This window comes from Curcuma longa, chromosome 8 (assembly GCF_044706935.1).
Source record: "Curcuma longa cultivar G26 ecotype Majalengka, Jawa Barat chromosome 8, ITB_CL_G26_1.1, whole genome shotgun sequence".
In the NCBI taxonomy this organism is placed as follows: Eukaryota; Viridiplantae; Streptophyta; class Magnoliopsida; order Zingiberales; family Zingiberaceae; genus Curcuma; species Curcuma longa.
The window spans coordinates 11,117,227-11,125,348 of NC_133868.1; positions in this window are offsets into that span (position 1 = coordinate 11,117,227).

Genomic DNA, 8,122 nt, shown 5'->3' on the forward strand with positions numbered 1-8,122 from the left:
GACGTGGATTGAAAAACGAGCTGTGTTCAACGAGTTTAACCTAAATTCATTCCCTAGCTCTAATAACTTCGGCAATTAGTCAAACTAAGCACTTAGTAAGAAGATTATTTGAGTAGGAGAGCGATCTAATACATAATCCAAAAGATAAATGACAATGGTTAAGAAGTAACAGATTGTATAGGTAAGGAAATGTTCAATTATTTCAGCTAGTATTAGAAATACTTGTAATAAATATGCCTGACGTCGATAAAATTAAACATTAAATATATTTTTATTGTAAAATAATAATAATTATTATTATTATTTTATTATTTTTGTTGATTCGTTGACAACGATGTTCCAATCTGATCTTCAATGCAATACGTAAAAAATTCCATGACGAAGGTATAATATATATCCAACTTTAATGATTTCTTTATATGAGAAACAAGACGTGAAGATGACGGATATTGAATAAACTCCAATATTTTTCTTTTATTTAACGTTAGAGATATATTGTTATTTCGGTTTGGAGGATTATTTACATATCTAGCGTTAAATGTATAATTACTCTAAAGAAATTTATAGAGTTAGTTGCTACTCGGTCAATATTTTATTATTTAATATTTTTGCTGATCGACGACTCTTCTGAAATGTTATTATCCATTACAATGTCACTCATAAATAATTATAAATAAAAATAAGATGCTTATCATTTTTCAAATATTTTTAGCACTCAATTATTTTTTAAAATTTTCTTCTTTTTTTTTTCTAGAAAGGTTAAAGGGTTGATGATATTTTAAGCAAAAAAAGTCTCAATAGCCCATTAATGAAATGGAAACTTTGGTGAGATAATAATCAATTTTTGATAGAAACCTTGTATTGCAATTATTTTTTTTAACGTGTAAGTTCATTGATCAAATCCTGTCAAAATTAGTCAATATTATTACAAATCATCATATCAATTATAGATTTTCCCTACTAAATCTTAAACCAAGCATGCATTTTAATAACTACGAAAGCATAGCTGCTACATCATTGTAATAGCTACGATTTCATAACTATTGCAATTGAATTGTTATACAGTTGTAATAGACTAACAGTTACGATTTCATAATTACTACATCATTATAGTAGCTACAGTATACAGTTGTAATAATTACTATTTCGTATTTACTATACTATTTATTAGCTATGAAATCATAATTACTATAACTGTGAATGTTGTATAAATTTTGAAAGATTATAACTTTTATTTCGACTTAAATTATAAGATGCATAATATATCAAATCAAAACTCGTTCATAAATGTATATTTGTTATCGGGTCTAACCCATAACGACCCAGTCTCATGTTAAAAATTTTCATTTAAAGGCTTTTCGAATGCTCTAAAAAAAATTTAAGGGGTGTTTGGTTTGAGCATTTTCTAACATTTTCCATTTTCCTTTTCCAATTTTGTAGAAAACGCTGAATGGTTTGTGTTTTCTAATTTCATTTTCTGGAGAATGAAAACTCATTTCCCAGAAAAACAGAAAACGATAAATCATCGTTTTCTAAAAACTCAGTTGGGAATGGAAAATGGGAAAACGCGGCTACAGTAGTGCGTTTTCCCTTCGATTTTTTTCCTTCGATTCCACGACGACGAGCACAGCGGGCGTTTTTTCCTTTGGTTTCTCTGGAGACAGCAAGCCTTCTGATCCGTGACGCCTTCTGCGGATTTCTTCCCTGAGCCGACGCCCTGATCCTCTTATCCTCCCGCTGTGCGTCGTGGCTGGATTGGAATCGCTGGAAAACACTTCAAATCCGGCGATGTCCGGGCCCGGCGACGCCATCGGAGGCGCCGCCCGAGCCCGGCGATGCCACCGGAGGCGCCGCCCGAGCCCAGCGACGCCACCGGAGGCGCCGCGCAGGCCCGGCGACGCCTCCGCGCGCGGCCCTCGCGCGACTTCGATCGTGATTTTCCCTCCTCTCCGTCGCGATTTTTTTGTTTTTTATATTTTTTAAGTTAGGATTTAATGAAAGTTTAATAATTAATTCCTAGTTTGGGATAGGCTTTATTTTTAATTAAAAAATAAAAAAATATAATTAATAAAAATAGTTAATTCTAGATTATCGAACCAAACACATTTTCCAGTTTTCTTTTCTAGAAAATAGAAAATAGCATATAATACCAAACACATTTTCTGTTTTCTGAAACTAGATCAGAAATGGAAAACTAGAAATAGAAAATGAAAAACAGAAAATGGAAAATATTTTTCAAACCAAACGCCCCCTTAGTGCTCTTATTATTTTTTATGTTATAGTAGTTACAATTTCATAGCTGTTGTAACTGTTGGGTTGCAAAAGTACAAACATAGTCCCACATCTAAAGTACATGGAAAATATCATAGGGTTAAAAGGATGGAAAATATCTCCATTGGTATGAGGCCTTTTGGGGAGAGCCCAAAAATAAAGTCATGAGGGCTTAGGCCAAAAGTGGATAATATCATACCATTATGGAGATATTTTGATTCCATCGATACTAATAATAACTGTTATAATTATAGTAGCTATAAAACTGTAGTTGTTACAAATACAAGCTACAATTGTTATAGTTATAGAAGCTATAATTTGTTATAATGTGTCTGATCAATTAAGATATAGACAGGATAATAATGAAAACATTCCTTTGATAAAAAAATTAAAGTGGGGCGTTCCAAGATCTATAAAAAAGATGCCTTCTTAATATAATTGTTTTATTCCCTTTTATAAAACACATACTAATTAGTGGATTTTATATCATTTGTAGGCTCTAATTGTATTCGCAATCTAAGATACTAAAGCAATAACGTAGGGCAAAAATTAAAAGGACAGCTTAATTATTAGAATCATAAAAAAATACCCCTCCTTTATAAAACATCAAAACAACGCCCCTTATTTCTAAAATATTATTATTTTAACATTGATATATAACTATTATAATATGAAAAAGTATTTTTTTTAATTTAATTTCATAAAAATATTATATATTACACTTTTATATATAATATTTTTATTAACTCGTCAGTATTATTTAATTGGATCAAAATCATTTTAATACAATCAAAATCATCCTAAAAAAATCAAATTTAATAACTCATTTAGCGGCTACTAGTTGTTAATTATTATATCAACTAATTAATGATTATTATAATAATTATGATAGTTATTCACTAGCTATACTATAATATCATCGTAATAAGCAAGTGATTACTATAATGATTTTATTATAATTTTGATTAAAATTAAATAATTTTGATTGAAGATTGTAAATGAATTAAATATTCATGAATAAATTTGATGTTCAATTTCATCATCGTTCGATCAACATACAAACTTATCAATTTCATTTTGGAAGCATGCACTATACTCTTCTTCCCCAAATCTTAGGCAGGTTGGTTATTTTGGCTTCATTGGCCATGGAGCAACCATGACTCCATGTTGTGGTCCATGTTTTGGAAGTTTTAAAACTACCATCCATGACTCCACTCCATATATTACTCTCCAATAACTTGATGATGGAAGAGTTTTTGGGGAGTTTTTGGGGAGTTTTGGATGTTGTGGTCCACTGGTTTTGCTCTGCTTGCCTTCTTCTTAGAGAGGAAAATACACCATCATAGTTCAAGTGGAGACAAAAGCCAGAAGCATCAGATTTTCTCGCAGCCTGGTAATCGTCTAGGGACTCGATGGCAGGAGGTAAAACAATCTTTTCCGCTGCATTTACTTTGCTATTAGATGCCTCATGTTATTTCAGAGTTTAACATTTGGTATCAGAGCGAACGAGACCTCTGCCTCAATTTTTCTGGACGAATCTGTTCAAAAATCTTTTGTTTTCGTTTACAAAACGAAGAACAGAAATCCTTTTTGGCTGAATCTGTTTACATGCTTCTTTACGTTTACAAATCACGGAATTAAAATTAGTTTTTCCGACTTATTTGTTCTTCCCGAATTCCCTGTTTTGTCCGACGACCCAAGCGGCAGATCCGCGATTTCTCTGTTCAGTCATGTCACAAGCGGCAGCACTGATATGTGTGAACAGTGCTATTTTGGCCGGCAGGCTGACAAGAAGCGGGCGGCTGGCTGGCGTCGGCGGACAAGCGATGCCGCAGAAGGAGGCTGGCGCGTTCCCTGGCGCCGGCGAACCTAATGTGGCAGCCGCTTCATTTTGGCATGGAAGCAACTTTGTCTTCGGCACAGCAAGGGTACAGGCATGGCAGGCGTCGCCAGCAAGACTAAGCGCCGGCGACGGCATGCTCTATGCAGGCGGCGGCATGCGTTGAGCAGGCGGCAGAAGGAAAGAGGACACGGGATTGGGAAAGTGGGGAACGTGTAGTAATTTTAATCAGATTTAAAAATTAAAAAAAAAACGGCAGTAGGTGCGGCCAATTAATTCCACAGTGGCTTGAGGAAGTTTAATAATTTTCTAAGCACAGTGGCTGCCAGAAAATTTAAAAAAAATACATTTTTAGTTGTATGTTGATGATTGTAAGTGGTGTGGTGCTGAATGACATTCGATGAAAGAGTGTCCAACTATATATGATCCCATTTACACACGAGGTGGAGAAAAGTATGTATGCATCCCTACATTTGAAGAATGGGCAATGTCCCATGTCTTGTGTGATATGTGAAAAAGGGGGCATGTAAGTGAAAATTGCAGTAAGAACATTTTAAATTATTCTTGTGCGCCTGAATGGGAAAATTTTGTACAATCACAAAATGTGCTATGTAAGGATTGTTTAAGACAGATAAATTTTTGTGATGCTTGCACCAAAAAACATTTTGATTCTAAAATGGGAAAAGTTTGAAAATCTTGCTGAGGACTTATTGGAAAATCAACTCTATCCTGCTATTGAAGAAGTTTTTAAAGATCTTGTAACAGAATATTGGAATAATGTGATAAGACATATGTAGGGCTCCGGTATCTTGGCGGAGGAGTCCCAAGAATCATTTTCCTCTGTTCCACAACCACTAGATTTTTGGGCTGCCGAAAGCACAGTTTGAGATTTTATCATGCAATTAATTATTTTTTTTTAATGTGATTTACATTGAAATTAGACTTATTAATTGGGCATAAGTCTAATTATGAAGATTTTAATTCAATTTAGTAAAGGTTTAATCAAGATGATAAATATTTATTTATCAGATTAGCATTGGTTGAATTATTAGCAAAATTATGTTGATATTAAAATTATTGCATGAAGTTTGTTAATATTGAATATTTCAAATTTCGATCTTAATAATTTTAATTTTAAGGAGGAGCCACAGCATCCTTAGAAAATTAAAATTATATTTCGTTATGGGATCATATTGAAATAATTAATTATTAAAATATAATAAATTTTATCCCACAGGAAAATTTATTATATTTTATATGATTAATTAGGATAAAATATCAATTTATGTTTTCTAATTTACCCACAGGGATTAGAAATTAAGGGCATAATTTGATGATTTTATCATATTGTTATATGAATCTAATTGAATTAATGCTTCAGCCCACAGGTAAGTTTTATGTCAGTAGATTCATAATTTAGACATATTTTACATTGGTAGATATGTCATGTTGTTTAATTAACTTCAAATTTTGTAACATGAGTATGGTTATTTATTTTTGTAGTTTGTCAGCCTGTTAATTTCTCTGATATGATATGTGATGTTCCTGAGCTCCGAGGGGACAATTATAAAATCTGGAAGGAGAGAACTCTCCTTCATCTAGGGTGCAAGGACATTGATTACGCCATAAGGAAGGATGAACCGCCTCCTGAAAATGTTGCTCTTTATGAAAAATGGGAGCGATCTAATCGCCTCTCAATAATGTTCATAAAGACCAAAATTTCAGATGGCATCAGGGGTTCCCTTGAGCATTATGACAATGTTCGTGACTTGTTGAAGGCCATAGATGATCAATTTGTGTCTTCAGACAAGGCTTTAGCAAGCACCTTAATTCACCAGTTCTCATCCATGAAGCTAAGTGGGATACGCGGTGTACGTGACCACATTATGAGGATGAGAGACATTGCGGCTCAATTGAAGAGACTTGAGGTTGAAATGTCTGACTCTTTCCTAGTGCATTACATTCTCAACACTTTACCACCGCAATATGCCCCATTTAAAATCTCTTATAACACACATAAAGAGAAATGGTCAATTAATGAACTTATGACCATGTGTGTTCAAGAGGAGGGTAGACTTGCAATGGAAGAGGGTGAGAAGGTGAATTTCACTACACCTGGAAAGAAGAAGATATTTCAAGCCAAGAACAAGGGCAAGATTCCTGCCAAAGGGGACATTCAGAAAAGTTCCAAATGTTTCTTCTGCAAGAAGAAAGGGCATTTGAGGAAAGATTGCACCAAGTTCAAACAGTGGCTTGATAAGAAAGGTACTCAACTCTCTTTTGTCTGTTATGAATCTAACATGATTGATGTTACTCATGACACATGGTGGATTGACTCTGGTTCTTCAATCCATGTTACCAACTCCTTGCAGGGCTTGCAAGACCTACGGAAACCAGTGGGAAGTGAGTGTTACATTTATTCTGGAAACAAAATGTCCTCACATGTGGAAGCCATTGGCATTTGCAAGCTTATTTTAGATAGTGGTTTTATTTTAAGTTTGGAAAAGACATTTTATATTCCTGGTTTTGCTAGGAATTTAATTTCAGTTTCAAGACTTGTATCTGTTGGATATTCCTTTAATTTTTCAAATTCATCTTTCAGTATTTCTAATGGATCTGAAATTATTGGATGTGGTACATTGTCTGATGGTCTTTTCCGTCTTAATTTAGAAAATGATAATCACTATTCTTCTATGCATGTTGGGGTTAAACGATGTGTCATTAATGAGAGTTCCTCTAATTTGTGGCATAGGAGATTGGGACATATCTCCATTGATAGAATTAAGAGGTTGGTACATGATGGAGTACTTAGTGCTCTTGATTGGACCGACTTTAGTACTTGTATAGACTGCATTAAAGGTAAGCAGACTAACAAGTCAAAGAAAAATGCCAAGAGAAGTTCTCAATTGTTAGAAATAATTCATACAGATATTTGTAGTCCTGATATAGAATCATACCGTGATAAGTATTTCATCTCCTTTATTGATGATTATTCTCGTTACATGTATCTCTACTTATTAAACAGCAAAAGTGAAGCACTTGATGCTTTCAAAACTTTTAAGGCTGAAGTAGAGAAACAATGTGACAAACAAATTAAGATCGTAAGATCTGATAGAGGAGGAGAATACTATGGTAGATACACTGAGAGTGGACAAGCTACCGGTCCATTTGCAAAGTTTCTTCAAGATTGTGGGATTGTTGCCCAATACACCTTACCTGGTTCTCCAGATCAAAATGGTGTAGCTGAGAGAAGAAACCGAACTTTAATGGACATGGTCAGGAGCATGCTTGCTAGCTCCAAACTTCCTAGGTCCTTATGGACTGAAGCCTTAAAGACGGCAGCGTACATATTAAACCGAGTTCCAACCAAAGCTGTCCAAAAGACACCTTTTGAATTGTTTAAAGGTTGGAAACCGAGTTTGCGACATCTACGCGTTTGGGGTTGCCCAGCCGAGGTGAGGATTTACAATCCACATGAAAGGAAGTTGGATCCGAGGACCTTAAGTGCATATTTTGTTGGTTATGCCGAAAGATCCAAAGGATATAGATTTTATTGTCATTCTCATAGCACTAGGTTTGTGGAATCAAGAAATGCCAAATTTCTTGAAAATGATTTAATCAGTGGGAGCGATCGTTTTCAAGACCCTGGTCTTGGGAAAGATCATCAAGATGCTCAATGCTCCACTTCAACCAGTGGACCAATTGTTATAGTTCAGAATGCGCCTTGTGTTCATGCGCATATTGAGCAACAGGTCCAAGAGGTTCCACAAACTACTGATCCAACTCCAGTAGATACTGAGGTTCAGCAAATACCTGAAATTGTTGAACAACCTGTTGAACAACATGATCCTACTACTCAGGAGAGTGTTGAGGCAACATTGAGAAGATCTACTAGGAGTAAGAGATCAGCAATTTCTGATGATTATGTCGGGCTAGGACAAGAATGTGACTACAAATGTCGGAGCCGAAAATGATCCTGAAACGTTTTCACAAGCCATGAAGTTCTAATGT